The 16096-nt window shown below is 46.1% G+C and overlaps 2 protein-coding genes across 4 annotated transcripts in view; one reads left to right on the forward strand and one right to left on the reverse strand.

Annotated features, from left to right (window-relative positions):
* MCF2L2 (MCF.2 cell line derived transforming sequence-like 2) overlaps positions 1-16096 on the forward strand; it is a 516938-nt gene that overhangs the window by 277012 nt on the left and 223830 nt on the right. The window lies entirely within an intron of this gene.
* The window catches only part of B3GNT5 (UDP-GlcNAc:betaGal beta-1,3-N-acetylglucosaminyltransferase 5), a 115268-nt gene that overhangs the window by 63664 nt on the left and 35508 nt on the right, over positions 1-16096 (reverse strand). Inside the window, exon 1 of one of the 3 annotated variants that reach the window (XM_069727237.1) lies at positions 2796-2989. The exons of 1 other annotated variant lie outside the window; for it this stretch is intronic. The gene's annotated coding sequence lies outside the window, so the exon portion shown is untranslated. Of the gene's footprint in view, positions 1-2795; positions 2990-16096 lie in introns of those variants that run through there. One more of the 3 variants, XM_069727239.1, reaches the window with a different exon arrangement.

A 16096-nucleotide genomic window follows, 5' to 3' on the forward strand; every position in this document is an offset into this window, starting at 1 on the left:
CCATTAAGGGACTGATGTAATAACTTTCTAATCTAAAGATATCCCCAACATAATGAACCGGACAGTTTGAAGACAAACTTCTTGGTTCAGATTGATAATATTTCAAATGCGCTTAGGCCAGGTTCACACTGCGCTATCAGCAGCCCGTTCAACACATACGCTAACGGGCTGCTGTTAACGCAAGTGCTGGTTTTGCAGCGCGCTAGCGCAGATGGAGCATCTGCTAGCTCTATCTGCGCTAGCGGTGACGGACCCCGGAAACGCTGCAGCCCGCGTCTCAGGGTCCGTCACTCAATGACGGCACATGGCTAGCGCAAGCCCATTGTGGGCGTGCGCTAGCGATGCGTCCGACATTGCTTTCAATGGCGGCGTTAACGGACTAAGTTACACCGCGTTATGCCGCGGTGTAACGTAGTCCGTTTAACGGAGGCGCAGAACGCAATGTGAACCCAGCCTAAGATGTCAGTAGAAATAGAGACAGGAGGAGGGCACCACCGAATGCGTATAACTAAGCAGTAATAAACTGGGGCTCACCCTGGACTTGACAAACTACAGCGAGACCAAGAGAAGGAAAAAGATCATGTCCATAGAAATGGGAGCACCTCAGACAAAAATCAAAAAATACAAAATTCTTTATTGATCAGTATAACTGAATACCACACACACAAAAACAGAATTAAAAACATTTAAAAATACAGCACCAAAAAACACAGCAGTCATATCCTAATATAGGGAAAATGACAACCCACAACCCAATCCCCTCCCAAACAGACAAAGATATATAAGCATGAACAAATGCAGTAATCCCCAAACAAGGTAATATATTAACATGCACTATATAAGAAAAAACTCCCAACCTCAAATAGAGCGGTACAAAGTATACACACGCAGAGGACTACTGATATCACAGTACCATACAGCCCTAAAAGGGCAATAATGATGTACTAACCGGTACGTAACAACCAGGACTAGGCAGCCGTGATAAGAGGGAACTCATTCCATAAGCATGCTATTCTTTGCCCTGAGGAAGCCGCCACAGTTGCGGCGATACGCGTGGGTTGCACCCCACAGCCCTTTCTTCCTCTCTCCCATACATACCTCTCCCTCTTTATTTTGCACATGATGTGGTCGTTCACACGCATATGGACCTGTTCTCAGGCGTGGGTATTCTAATTTTTTCCACATTTTGATATATGTGTGATTACCATGCTCGGCATGCCTTGTTTGGGGATTACTGCATTTGTTCATGCTTATATATCTTTGTCTGTTTGGGAGGGGATTGGGTTGTGGGTTGTCATTTTCCCTATATTAGGATATGACTGCTGTGTTTTTTGGTGCTGTATTTTTAAATGTTTTTAATTCTGTTTTTTTGTGTGTGGTATTCAGTTATACTGATCAATAAAGAATTTTGTATTTTTTGATTTTTGTCTGAGGTGCTCCCATTTCTATGGACATGATCTTTTTCCTTCTCTTGGTCTCGCAGCCTAAGATGTCATGTACAATCTGCGAAGTTGTGGCTGTAACATCACTCGGCATTGTGTGAACGAGAGCGTGAGCGTCCAATTCAGCTGTATTGTGGGAATTCCAGTACAGAATCCATCCCGAATCTGCCCTGTGTGGACTGGTCACAAATCAGTCCTATATTTAAAGAGGATTTCCAGTCCAAACCGAACTGACCTTGGTCGGAGAGATTCTAGCGCACACTGTGAAGGCAACTGTGCAACGTCCTGTGAAAATAACGTACACCGATGCCAAGCGATTCCATTAAGATTGTGGGCACCTTGGGCTGTATACACCCGTCACAGTCTGATCGTAGCCCGATTTGCATGTCTAACAGACAACAGGTGTATATTAGTGATGAGCGAATATACTCGTTGCTCCAGATTTCTTGAGCACGCTCAGGTGTCCTCCGAGTATTTTTTAGTGCTCGGATATTTAGTTTTCATCGCCGCAGCTGAATGATTTACATCAGGGGTGTCAAACTGCATTCCTGGAGGGCCGCAAACCATGCGTGTTTTCAAGATTTCCTTAGCATTGCACAAGGTGCTGGAATCATTCTCTGCAGGTGATTAAATTGTCACCTGTGCAATGCAAGGAAATCCTGAAAACATGACCTGTTTGCAGCCCTGAGGAATGCAGTGACACCCCTGATTTACATCTCTTAGCCAGCATAAGTACATGTGGGGGTTGCCTGGTTGCTAGGGAATCCCCACAATTAATCAATCTGGCTAAGAGATGTAAATCATTCAGCTGTGTGTATATATATATATATATATATATATATATATATATATATATATATATATATATATATATATATATATATCAATCACACATACACACAAAGACTACAGTCGCCGACAGTCTAGTATGTAGGGGGCAGTGATAGCGTTAAAACATTTACAACCGATGAACAAAAATCCCCTGGAACTGAAGCCAAACATTTTAGTAACACATAAAATAAATAACTAAAAAGCTGAAATGTGTCAGTGACGCTGCTGGGGAGAATGAATGGCGTCCATGTAGTGGAGACTCCTGAAGAGAAGCGCTGTCTGTACTGTGTCCTAAAAGGGCGCACTGGTCAGTTTCGCCTAGAATTGTTTTGCTATAGAAAACTCAATAACGAGCACTAAAAAGGAACAAATACCGGACACCATAACGCCTGCTCGGGAGTGACGCCGTGGCCCCAAACAATCCAAGCACTGCGCCCAGCCCCCGGTGGGAGTGTGAGCCCCTCAGTGAGCCGGCACTCAGTGACGCACGCCGCCCTACAGGACCCATCACTAGATACAGACCGTGCACAGGGGCTCCGCGGACCGGACTGGCCGGAGGCGCTGTCTCACAGGCGGCAGCGTGCTGAGTGATGAGCTCCGCGTCCTGATCCGGGGAGGGTAGCTGGCAGCCAGTCACGTGGTCCCTGACACCGCGGCACTGTCCAGTCTTCGCCTAAGGATGGAGCTGCGGACTGAACGCCGCCAACTGTTCGGATGGAGTCAGTGCCGCCCGCTGTGTGCCGGAGCAGCGGAGCTATGGCGGATGACGATGAGCCTGACAGTGCACGAAGCCAACTGGCAGCCATGCAAAGCTGCGCCCTCCGAGCCTGCTGCTGCTTGTCCCGGCTGTGCGCAGTGCGAGGACAATATGGGAGTCCGGGCCGCGCTCCAACTTGTTGGATAAAAGATGGAGAGAGACGTACAAACTGCTGCCGAGAAAGTGCTGTCCGCGCCGACCAATCACCTTACAGCTCTTACCTGGATAGTTGGAAACTATGAGCCGTGATCTGATTGGCTGCGGCGGTGCTGTGGCTACCTGCTCCACATTTATATTGTACTAGATGGTGGCCCGATCCTAACGCATCGGGTATTCTAGGATATGCATGTCCACGTAGTATATTGCCCAGCCACGTAGTATATTGCCCAACCACGTAGTATATTGCCCAGTCACGTAGTATATGGCCCAGCCACGTAGTATATTGCCCAGCCACGTAGTATATTGCCCAGTCACGTAGTATATTGCCCAACCACGTAGTATATTGCCCAGCCACGTAGTATATTGCCCAGTCACGTAGTATATTGCCCAACCACGTAGTATATTGCCCAGCCACGTAGTATATTGCCCAGTCACGTAGTATATGGCCCAGCCACGTAGTATATTGCCTAGCCACGTAGTATATTGCCCAGTCACGTAGTATATTGCCCAACCACGTAGTATATTGCCCAGTCACGTAGTATATTGCCCAACCACGTAGTATATTGCCCAGCCACGTAGTATATTGCCCAGTCACGTAGTATATTGCCCAACCACGTAGTATATTGCCCAGTCACGTAGTATATTGCCCAACCACGTAGTATATTGCCCAACCACGTAGTATATTGCCCAACCACGTAGTATATTGCCCAGCCACGTAGTATACAGCACAGAGCCACATAGTATATTGCCCAGCCACGTAGTATATTGCCCAGCCACGTAGTATATTGCCCAGCCACGTAGTATATTGCCCAGCCACGTAGTATACAGCACAGAGCCACGTAGCATATTGCCCAGCCACGTAGTATATTGCCCAGCCACGTAGTATATTGCCCAGCCACGTAGTATATTGCCCAGCCACGTAGTATACAGCACAGAGCCACGTAGTATATTGCCCAGTCACGTAGTATATTGCACTGCCACATAGTATATTGCCCAGTCATGTAGTATATTGCACTGCCACGTAGTATATTGCCCAGCCATATAGTATATTCCCCAGCCACGTAGTATATTGCACTGCCACGTAGTATATTGCCCAGTCACGTAGTATATTGCACTGCCACATAGTATATTGCCCAGTCACATAGTATATTGCCCAGCCACGTAGTATATTGCCCAGCCACGTAGTATACAGCACAGAGCCACGTAGTATATTGCCCAACCACGTAGTATATTGCGCAGCCACGTAGTATATTGCCCAGCCACATAGTATATTGCCCAGCCACATAGTATATTCCCCAGCCACGTAGTATATTGCCCAGCCACGTAGTATATTGCACTGCCACGTAGTATATTGCCCAGTCACGTAGTATATTGCACTGCCACATAGTATATTGCCCAGTCATGTAGTATATTGCCCAGCCACGTAGTATATTGCCCAGCCACATAGTATATTGCCCAGCCACATAATATATTCCCCAGCCACGTAATATACAGCACAGAGCCACGTAGTATATTGCCCAGCCACGTAGTATGTTGCGCAGCCACGTAGTATATTGCCCAGCCACATAGTATATTGCCCAGCCACGTAATATACAGCACAGAGCCACGTAGTATATTGCCCAGCCACGTAGTATGTTGCGCAGCCACATAGTATATTGCCCAGCCACGCAGTATATTGCCCAGTGACGTATTATATTGCCCAGCCACGTATGTAATAGGTTAAAAAAGACTTAAAATAAAAAATAAACATACTCACCCTCCGAGGGCCCCTTGTAGTCCTGGCGCCTGTGTGCGGTGCACGCGGCAGCTTCTGGTCCCAGGGTTGAAATGAGCGCAGGACCCGTGATGACGTCACGGTCACATGACCGTGACATCATGGCAGGTCCTTCTCGCATAGCATCCCTGGCAACCTGCCGTTTGCACTGCCAAGGATAGGGCGCAACGTCGGAGGGTGAGAATAACGTTTTTTTTTATTATTATTTGTAACAGATGTTTTTACTATTGATGCTGCATACGCAGCATCAATAGTAAAAAGTTGATCACACAGGGTTAATAGCTTAGCTGCGTTAATGTAGTGCGTTACACCGCGGTCAATTAACGCTGGCATTAACCCTGTGTGAGGGCTGACTGGAGGGGAGTATGGAGCAGGCACTGACTGTGGGGAGGAAGGAGCGGCCATTTTGCCGGCGGACGGTGCCCGTCGCTGATTGGTCGTGGCAATGGTCGTGGGCGTTTTGCCACGATCAATCAGCGACTTGGAGTTCCATGACAGAGGCCGCGACCAATGAATATCCGTGACAGACAGACAGAAGGACAGACAGAAAGAGGAAGTGACCCTTAGACAATTATATAGTAGACTAGATGGAGGGCGGTAATGTCACGATGGGAGCAGGCATGCGGCGCTGTTGTTACTTAATGGCATCCTGTGATAATCTAATGACTTTTGCATCAGGGAACTCGTGCTTGACGCCTATGCTTGTATGCTGTTGCTCTTCAAGAGTCTCATTTGCCCATTGTTGTCTTCGACGTTGTGCCTTTGCTGCTTTCCTTTCATTGTTATTGGCGTGTTTTTTATGAAGAGCCATGCTGACATTGATATTTGCTTTTTAACCCCTCTGTGACCTTAGACGTACTATCCCGTCCAGGTGCCCTGGGCCTATCTGACCCTGGACGGGATAGTACGTCATAGCGATCGGCAGCGCTCACGGGGGGAGCGCCGCCGATCGCGGCCGGGTGTCAGCTGCTTATCGTAGCTGACATCCGGCACTATGTGCCAGGAGCGGTCACGGACCGCCCCCGGCACATTAACCCCTGGCACACCGCGATCAAAGATGATCGCGATGTGTCGGCGGTACAGGGAAGCATCGCGCAGGGAGGGGGCTCCCTGCGGGCTTCCCTGAGCCCCCCGCAGCAACGCGATGTGATCGCGTTGCTGCGAGGGTCTTACCTCACTCCCTCCCTGCTCCAGGCCCGGATCCAAGATGGCCGCGGATCCGGGTCCTGCAGGGAGGGAGGTGGCTTCAGAGAGCCTGCTCAGAGCAGGCACTGTGAAGGCTGCAGCGCTGCATGTCAGATCGGTGATCTGACAGAGTGCTGTGCAAACTGTCAGATCACTGATCTGTGATGTCCCCCCCTGGGACAAAGTAAAAAAGTTTAAAAAAAAAATTCCAAATGTATAAAAAAAAATATTCCAAAATAATGAAAAAAAATAAAATATATTATTCCCATAAATACATTTCTTCATCTAAATAAAAAAAAACCCAATAAAAGTGCACATATTTAGTATCGCCGCAACCGTAACGACCCGACCTATAAAACTGGCCCGCTAGTTAACCCCTTCAGTAAACACCGTAAGAAAAAAAAAAAAAAACAAGGCAAAAAACAACGCTTTATTATCATACCGCCGAACAAAAAGTGGAATAACACGCGATCAAAAAGACAGATATAAATAACCATGGTACCGCTGAAAACGTCATCTTGTCCCGCAAAAAACGAACCACCATATAGCATCATCAGCAAAAAATAAAAAAGTTATAGTCCTGAGAATAAAGCGATGCAAAAATAATTATTTTTTCTGTAAAATAGTTTATCGTATAAAAGCGCCAAAACATAAAAAAATGATATAAATCAGGTATCGCTGTAATCGTACTGAACCGAAGAATAAAACTTCTTTATCAATTTTACCAAACGCGGAACGGTATAAATGCCTCCCCCAAAAGAAATTCATGAATAGCTGGTTTTTGGTCATTCTTCCTCACAAAAATCGGAATAAAAAGCGATCAAAATATGTCACGTGCCCGAAAATGTTACCAATAAAAACGTCAACTCGTCCCGCAAAAAACAAGACCACACATGACTCTGTGGACCAAAATATGGAAAAATTATAGCTGTCAAAATGTGGTAACGCAAAAAATATTTTTTGCAATAAAAAGCGTCTTTCAGTGTGTGACGGCTGCCAATCATAAAAACCCGCTAAAAAACTCGCTATAAAAGTAAATCAAACCCCCCTTCATCACCCCCTTAGTTAGGGAAAAATAAAAAAAATGTATTTATTTCCATTTTCCCATTAGGGTTAGGGCTAGGGTTAGGGTTAGGGCTAGGGTTGGGGTTACAGTTAGGGTTGGGGCTAAAGTTAGGGTTAGGGTTTAGATTAAATTTACAGTTGGGAATAGGGTTGGGATTAGGGTTAGGGGTGTGTCAGGGTTAGAGGTGTGGTTAGGGTTACCGTTGGAATTAGGGTTAGGGGTGTGTTTGGATTAGGGTTTCAGTTATAATTGGGGGGTTTCCACTGTTTAGGCACATCGGGCTCTCCAAACACGACATGGCGTCCGATCTCAATTCCAGCCAATTCTGCGTTGAAAAAGTAAAACAGTGCTCCTTCCCTTCCGAGCTCTCCCGTGTGCCCAAACAGGGGTTTACCCCAACATATGGGGTATCAGCGTACTCAGGACAAATAGGACCACAACTTTTGGGGTCCAATTTCTCCTGTTACCCTTGGGAAAATACAAAACTGGGGGCTAAAAAATAATTTTTGTGGGAAAACAAAAAGATTTTTTATTTTCACGGCTCTGCGTTATAAACTGTAGTGAAACACTTGGGGGTTCAAAGTTCTCACAACACATCTAGATAAGTTCATTGAGGGGTCTAGTTTCCAATATGGGGTCACTTGTGGGGGGTTTCTACTGTTTAGGTACATTAGGGGCTCTGCAAACGCAATGTGACGCCTGCAGACAAATCCATCTAAGTCTGCATTCCAAATGATGCTCCTTACCTTCCGAGCCCTCCCATGCGCCCAAACGGTGTTTCCCCCCCTCATATCGGGTATCAGCGTACTCAGGACAAATTGGACAACAACATTTAGGGTCCAATTTCTCCTGCTACCCTCGGGAAAATACAAAACTGGGGGCTAAAATATAATTTTTGTGGAAAAAAAATATTTTTTATTTGCACGGCTCTGCGTTATAAACTGTAGTGAAATACTTGGGGGTTCAAAGCTCTCAGAACACATCTAGATGAGTTCCTTAGGGGGTCTACTTTCCAAAATGGTGTCACTTGTGGGGGGTTTCTACTGTTTAGGTACCTTAGGGGCTCTGCAAACGCAATGTGACGCCTGCAGACCATTCCATCTAAGTCTGCATTCCAAATGGCGCTCCTTCCCTTCCCAGCCCTCCCATGCGCCCAAACGGTGGTTCCCCCCCCCCCCACACATATGGGCTATCAGCGCACTCAGGACAAATTGGACAACAACTTTTGGGGTCCAATTTCTTCTCTTACCCTTGGAAAAATAAAAAATTGGGGGCAAAAATATAATTTTTGTGAAAAAATATGATTTTTTATTTTTACGGTTCTGAATTATAAACTTCTGTGAAGCACTTGGTGGGTCAAAGTGCTCACCACACCTCTAGATAAGTTCCTTAGGGGGTCTACTTTCCAAAATGGTGTCACTTGTGGGGGGTTTCATTGTTTAGGCACATCAGTGGCTCTCCAAACGCAACATGGCGTCCCATCTCAATTCCTGTCAATTTTGCATTGAAAAGTCAAACGGCGCTCCTTCCCTTCCGAGCTCTCCCATGCGCCCAAACAGTGGTTTACCGCCACATATGGGGTATCAGCTTACTCAGGACAAATTGGACAACAACTTATGGGGTCCAATTTCTTCTCTTACCCTTCGGAAAATAAAAAATTGGGGGCGAAAAGATAATTTTTGTGAAAAAATATGATTTTTTATTTTTACGGTTCTGCATTATAAACTTCTGTGATGCACTTGGTGGGTCAAAGTGCTCACCACACCTCTAGATAAGTTCCTTAGGGGGTCTACTTTCCAAAATGGTGTCACTTGTGGGGGGTTTCAATGTTTAGGCACATCAGTGGCTCTCCAAACGCAACATGGCATCCCATCTCAATTCCTGTCAATTTTGCATTGAAAAGTCAAATTGCCCTCCTTCGCTTCCAAGCTCTGTCATGCACCCAAACAGTGGTTTACCCCCACATATGGGGTATCAGCGTACTCAGGACAAATTGTACAACAACTTTTGGGGTCCATTTTCTCCTGTTACCCTTGGTAAAATAAAACAAATTGGAGCTGAAGTAAATTTTTTGTGAAAAAAAGTTAAATGTTCATTTTTATTTAAACATTCCAAAAATTCCTATGAAACACCTGAAGGGTTAATAAACTTCTTGAATGTGGTTTTGAGCACCTTGAGGGGTGCAGTTTTTAGAATGGTGTCACACTTGGGTATTTTCTATCATATAGACCCCTCAAAATGACTTCAAATGAGATGTGGTCCCTAAAAAAAAAAGGTGTTGTAAAAATGAGAAATTGCTGGTCAACTTTTAACCCTTATAACTCCCTAACAAAAAAAAATTTTGGTTCCAAAATTATGCCGATGTAAAGTAGACATGTGGGAAATGTTACTTATTAAGTATTTTGTGTGACATATCTCTGTGATTTAATTGCATAAAAATTCAAAGTTTGAAAATTGCGAAATTTTCAAAATTTTCGGCAAATTACCGTTTTTTTCACAAATAAATGCAGGTACTATCAAAGAAATTTTACCACTATCAGGAAATACAATATGTCACGAGAAAACATTGTCAGAATCACCAGGATCCGTTGAAGCGTTCCAGAGTTATAACCTCATAAAGGGACAGTGGTCAGAATTGTAAAAATTGGCCTGGTCATTGACGTGCAAACCACCCTTGGGGGTAAAGGGGTTAAAGGGGTTTTCCCACGAACAAAAGTTCATTTTAAAAATTGTCTGTGTCTGACCGTGTACGAAGCATACCACATCTCCTGGGCAGGGGAGGAAGCAAAAGACAATACTGACATTATAGCAGGAGATCGCAGAGGATACATTTTGTGAGATAAAATATTTTTAAAAACCAGTCAGTGAAATATTTTACCTCACAAAATGAATCCTCTGTAATCCCCTGCTGTAATGTCAGTATTGTCTTTTGCTTCCTCCCCTGCCCAGGAGATGTGGTATGCTCCGCACATGGTCAGATGCAGACAATTTTTAAAATGAACTTTTGTTCGTGGGAAGTGCGGCCATCACATTAAAACTGTGCATGCGTTCCTCCTGTATAAAGATGGCGGCAGTCAGTGAATCATTCAGCTGATCCCGGCGGCAGCATGTTTGCAACGGTGTTCCACTGGTGGTACCGCGCAAGAGGCTGCGTGAGTGTGAGTGAGAGCGTGAATGTGAGTGTGAGCATGTGAGTGTGGTGCGTACGGCATATACAGTGTGTGTGTATGGTGCGACGGTGTTCCACTGGTGGTACCGCGTGTGTGAGTGTGGTGCGTAGGAAGAGGGTGCGGGGGGGGCGGGCCACCCCGGGCGGCACAATGCGGGGGGCGGGCATCTAGCCGTTCAATTTTTGCTGGCACAAGCATCTTCTAAGTCAGTGCAGGGCCAGGCAGTGCAGGCACATAGGGGTTAAGAACTTATCAGATTCAGGCAGATTCCGGAGGAGCTCCTTGCCGCCCTGAGTGAGTGCGATGTATCGCTGTATTCTGACAGTCTGGGTGACCTGGGGCGGCCACAGCTGATATACTGTATATTATATACTTCAGCAGCCGCCCAGGCCCCCAGCACCTGTCCTGTATATGTATATACTGTATCTGTACAGCCTGCATGACAGTATATATAATATATATACAGGACAGGTGCTGGGGGCCTGGGCTGGGCGGCTGTTGAAATATATACACTGCACAGTACCATCACTCCCCTGTATATATACACTGCACAGTACCACTGCCCTGTATATATACACTGCACAGTACCACTGCCCTGTATATATACACTGCACAGTACCACTGCCCTGTATATATACACTGCACAGTACCACTGCCCTGTATATATACACTGCACAGTTCCACTGCCCTGTATGTATACACTGCACAGTACCACTGCCCTGTATGTATACACTGCACAGTACCACTGCCCTGTATATATACACTGCACAGTACCACTGCCCTGTATATATACACTGCACAGTACTGCTCCTCCTGCCCTGTATATATACACTGCACAGTACCACTCCCCTGTATATATACACTGCACAGTACCATCACTCCCCTGTATATATACACTGCACAGTATCACTTCTCCTGTCCTGTATATATACACTGCACAGTACCATCACTCCCCTATATATATACACTGCACAGTATCACTCCTCCTATCCTGTATATATACACTGCACAGTACCATCACTCCCCTGTATATATACACTGCACAGTATCACTCCTCCTGTCCTGTATATATACACTGCACAGTACCATCACTCCCCTGTATATATACACTGCACAGTATCACTCCTCCTATCCTGTATATATACACTGTAGAATTTGCAATAGCTGTCACTCATGTTAGAATTGAAATCTGGCATTGTACTATACCTAGATTTCTCTGCTGTATCTGGGCATCATGAATCGTGGTATGTGTTAAAGGGGGGGACCTACTGAGACTCTTTTGCCCTGGGCCCTCAAAAACCTGGAGCCAGCCCTGGGGGTGGGTCACCGGGCCGCGGCCAGCGCTGCAGCTGTTTAACGCTATTGACGTGCGGGCCCGCGCCCGCACGTCAATAGTTAACAGCCGCCAGCCAATCTGAGGCTGGCAGCTGACGTCAGTCCCAGTATGCATGTCGCCGGCGTCTGACATCATTGTCAATCGCCGGCGAGTGCATGCTTCAGCTGCGTGGAGAGAGCAGGAGCGCGGTCAGGTAAGCAGAACTTGTTTTTTTTTGCAGTCCCGATCATGTGATGGTAACATTCACCGGCTAAACAATTTAATTTGTCCATCTGAGGTCTTATTCCTGCTGGGGGGAGGGGGGGCGCCAAACTCGGGAACAGCCCCGGGCGGCAAAAGCTCTAGCTACGCCTCTGTGCGTACGGCATATACAGTGTGTGTGTGTGTGGCGAGACGGTGTTCCACTGGTGGTACCGCGCAAGAGGCTGCGTGAGTGTAAGTGAGAATGTGAGTGTGAGCATGTGAGTGGTGCATACGGCATATACAGTGTGTGTGGTGCGACTGTGTTCCACTGGTGGTACCGTGTGTGTGAGTGGTGTGTACGGCATATACAGTGTGTGTGTGTGTGGTGCGACGGTGTTCCACTGGTGGTACCGCATGTGTGAGTGTGGTGTGTACGGGATATACAGTGTGTGTGGTGCGACGGTGTTCCACTGGTGGCACTGTACAATAGGTTGATACCAGCAGCAGTTTGCATACTGAGACACAGGAACATCATGGGGGTTGCCCCTGGAAGCATTTCTGACTCCGAAGTCACAGCTGCACAGTGAATCATTTTCCTACGGCTTCCCGGCGGGGAGGGTGCCCCGGTGGTCTGGATCCCAGCGGCGGCCTGGATTCCAGCGGTGATCGGGATCCCAGCGGCGGCCTGGCTCCCAGCGGTGTGGGGTTCTTGCGGCGGGGGATTCCCAGCAGCGGGGGGGAAGGGGGTCCGGCGATGACATGCTGGTGGTACTGCGCAAGGGCCTGGTACCACCAGCGGGTGCCATATTGGAATACCCATCACTTGGGTATTCCAATATGGCGGTCATTGTACTTCCGGTGCCGCGCAGTGGATTGTGGGATTCGAGGACGCCCAGATGGAAGTGGATGACAGACAATCTAACCTATTTTACAATATGGTGGCGCCAGGTTTATGTCAAAATAAATCTACACTTTACCCTTCCCCAATCCCCACTGCCCAATTTTGGGGCACAAGCGAAACTTATGCCATAAGGAGGGTGACTGATTGACTAAGGCGCGGTTCAAAAGTTTCTGCACTTACGTTCAAGTATCAGTCTGTGTGCACACCATGAGTTTTTGAGGCGGCGTATTTTCACGGTGGCAAAAACGCAGCGCCTTACAGTTCCAGCAAAGGGGATTATTATTATGCCTTTCTTATTCATTCCCACACAAATTATCATAAATTTACATAAATTATCAACACTAGGTACCGTCACACACTGCCATTTCGATCGCTACGACGGTACGATTCGTGACGTTCCAGCGATATCGTTACGATATCGCTGTGTCTGACACGCAGCAGCGATCAGGGATCCTGCTGAGAATCGTACGTCGTAGCAGATCGTTTGGAACTTTGTTTCATCGCTGGATCTCCCGCTGTCATCGCTAGATCGGTGTGTGTGACACCGATCTAGCGATGCGATCCAGCGATGCGTTCGCTTGTAACCAGGGTAAACATCGGGTTACTAAGCGCAGGACCGCGCTTAGTAACCCGATGTTTACCCTGGTTACAAGCGTAAAACTAAAAAAAAACAAACAGCACATACTTACATTCTGGTGTCCGTCAGGTCCCTTGCCGTCTGCTTCCCGCACTGTGACTGCCGGCCGTAAAGTGAAAGCAGAGCACAGCGGCTGTGCTTTCACTTTCACTTTACGGCCGGCAGTCAGTGAGTGCGGGAAGCAGACGGCAAGGGACCTGACGGACACCAGAATGTAAGTATGTGCTGTTTGTTTTTTTTTAGTTTTACGCTTGTAACCAGGGTAAACATCGGGTTACTAAGCGCGGTCCTGCGCTTAGTAACCTGATGTTTACCCTGGTTACCCGGGGACCTCGGCATCGTTGGTCGCTGGAGAGCTGTCTGTGTGACAGCTCCCCAGCGACCACACTACGATTTACCTACGATCACGGCCAGGTCATATCGCTGGTCGTGATCGTAGGTAAATCGTATAGTGTGACGGTACCCTATCCCCAGTGGGGCTCACAATCTAGATTCCCTATCAGTATGTCTTTGGAATGTGGGTGGAAACCAGAGTACTCAGTGGAAACCCACACAAACACGGAGAGAACATACAAACTCCTTGCAGATGTTGTCATTGGTGGGATTTGAACCCAGGACCCCAGCTCTGTAAGGCTGCTGTGCTAACCACTGAGATGGGATATTTTTTTTTTAACTCCGCATCAACTGAGCTGCGATGCCAGTTTCAAAGCCGCAACATGTCATCTCCTGCAGATACGCTGAGTGTTATGTGCAGATCTTCCCGAAGACTGACATCAGAAGCGATAATCTGCAAGTAAAAAACAAAGTGCATTTTTCGTGCGTTTCTGTGGCGGAAACGCATCCATCACGCATGTAATCTGCACATGACTGTATCAATAAAGTTTTGTCAAAGCCACATAAAAAAACAAAGCATCTTACCGTAGTTTAAAACATGACAGACCACAAAGAGACAAAAACACAGCGTTAAAAATGAATTAAATAAAAACGCAATGAAACGCAGCGTGTTACAGTTACAGCAATTATTTTTTTTATTTCATGTCATCGCACTTTTTTAAGCATTGTAACCTGCCCTGCGGTGCGTTTTTGAAATCCGCAGTGTCATTTTATCTTGCCATAAAGAAGCTATTTGCAAAATTACGTCATAGACTTGAATGAGATCCGCAGGTAAAATAACGCATACAAGTGCTTCGGAAATGCACTAAAATGCATGTAATCCGAACATTACATCAAATAAAGTTTTATGAAAGCCAAAATCAAAGCAGCTTGACTTAAAATATTGTCATGTCAAAAGGAAACAAAAACTGCCGAGCCAAAAATGCAATAAAAACACATGTAAAAACGCACGTGAACCAAATTTAGCTAATAAGTGCAGAAATTCTGCAACATCATAATCAAGACTAAGGGTGCTTGGTCACCAGAAACGCGTTGATATCACATTTTATTCTCTGTAATTGCTGATGTTTGTATCCTCCACTGAACACATTTTCCAAGTGAATAAAGAAAAGGTTTTTTTTCACTATCTCGTTGAGCTGATTCCTCATCATTTTCTTGCCAAAATTCTAACATGCATAAAATCTAGTGATGAGCGAATATACTCGTTACGCACGCTCGGGTGACCTCCGAGTACTTTTTAGTGCTTGGAGATTTAGTTTTTATTGCCGCAGCTGAATGATTTACATCTGTTAGCCAGGTTGATTACATGTGGGGATTCCCTAGCAACCAGGCAACCCCCACATGTACTTATGCTGGCTAATAGATGTAAATCATTCAGCTGAGGCGATGAAAACTAAATCTCCGAGCACTAACAAATACTCGGAGGACACCCGAGCATGCTCTGGAAATCTCGAGTAATGAGTATATTCGCTCATCACTAATAAAATCACTTTGTGGGGAGAGGACTGGAGTGCTTTTGTCTTATTTTACTGATTGAAATCAGGCCCGTGGTGGATAAATCAATATTTGGCCTATTAGCAAAACCAATATTCCTAGCACACCTTACCATTTTAGAGTACAGAATATGTATACATGTGCCTGTCTTTGTGAAATTCATTGTTTTTTTTTTGTTTGCCAAACCCCAGAAAATATTGTAATTTTTCCAGAGAAATAGCAAACAGTAGAAGCGAAAGGTTTCTCAGAAATAATACTACCACTTTATGGCATGCAGGTCACTCAACTATTGCACAGGAAGACATGGCAGCTGATTGGCTGCGTGTGAATACAACCATTTACATTCATCTTCCTGCAGTGCTGTTTTACAGCCATAAAGTCAAATCGATTGCCAGTCAATGCCCTTGTATTCAGACCTATTTATTCCTATGCCAAAGGTGAGCAAATGAGGAAGGACTCAGTCTAGCAAAAGTTCAAATGGTGGAATAAGAAAGCATAACTTTTTGATAGATTGTCGTGTACTTACCCTAGGCCACGTGTAACATCGGTGATACTTCCTCCAGTACATCCTAGATAGTCAAGGGTACTAAATAGTGATGAGCGACCGTGCTCAGGTAAGGTGTGATCCTGGCATGCTCATGTGCGAGTGTCTTCAGCATGCTCAAAAACTATGTTCGAGTCCCCGCAGCTGCATGTCTCAAGGCTGTTCAACAGCCGCAACACATGCAGAGAATCCTTGTTTGGCCGATTTCACACGTCAGTGGCTCC

This window comes from Ranitomeya imitator, chromosome 5, assembly GCF_032444005.1.
Source record: "Ranitomeya imitator isolate aRanImi1 chromosome 5, aRanImi1.pri, whole genome shotgun sequence".
In the NCBI taxonomy this organism is placed as follows: Eukaryota; Metazoa; Chordata; class Amphibia; order Anura; family Dendrobatidae; genus Ranitomeya; species Ranitomeya imitator.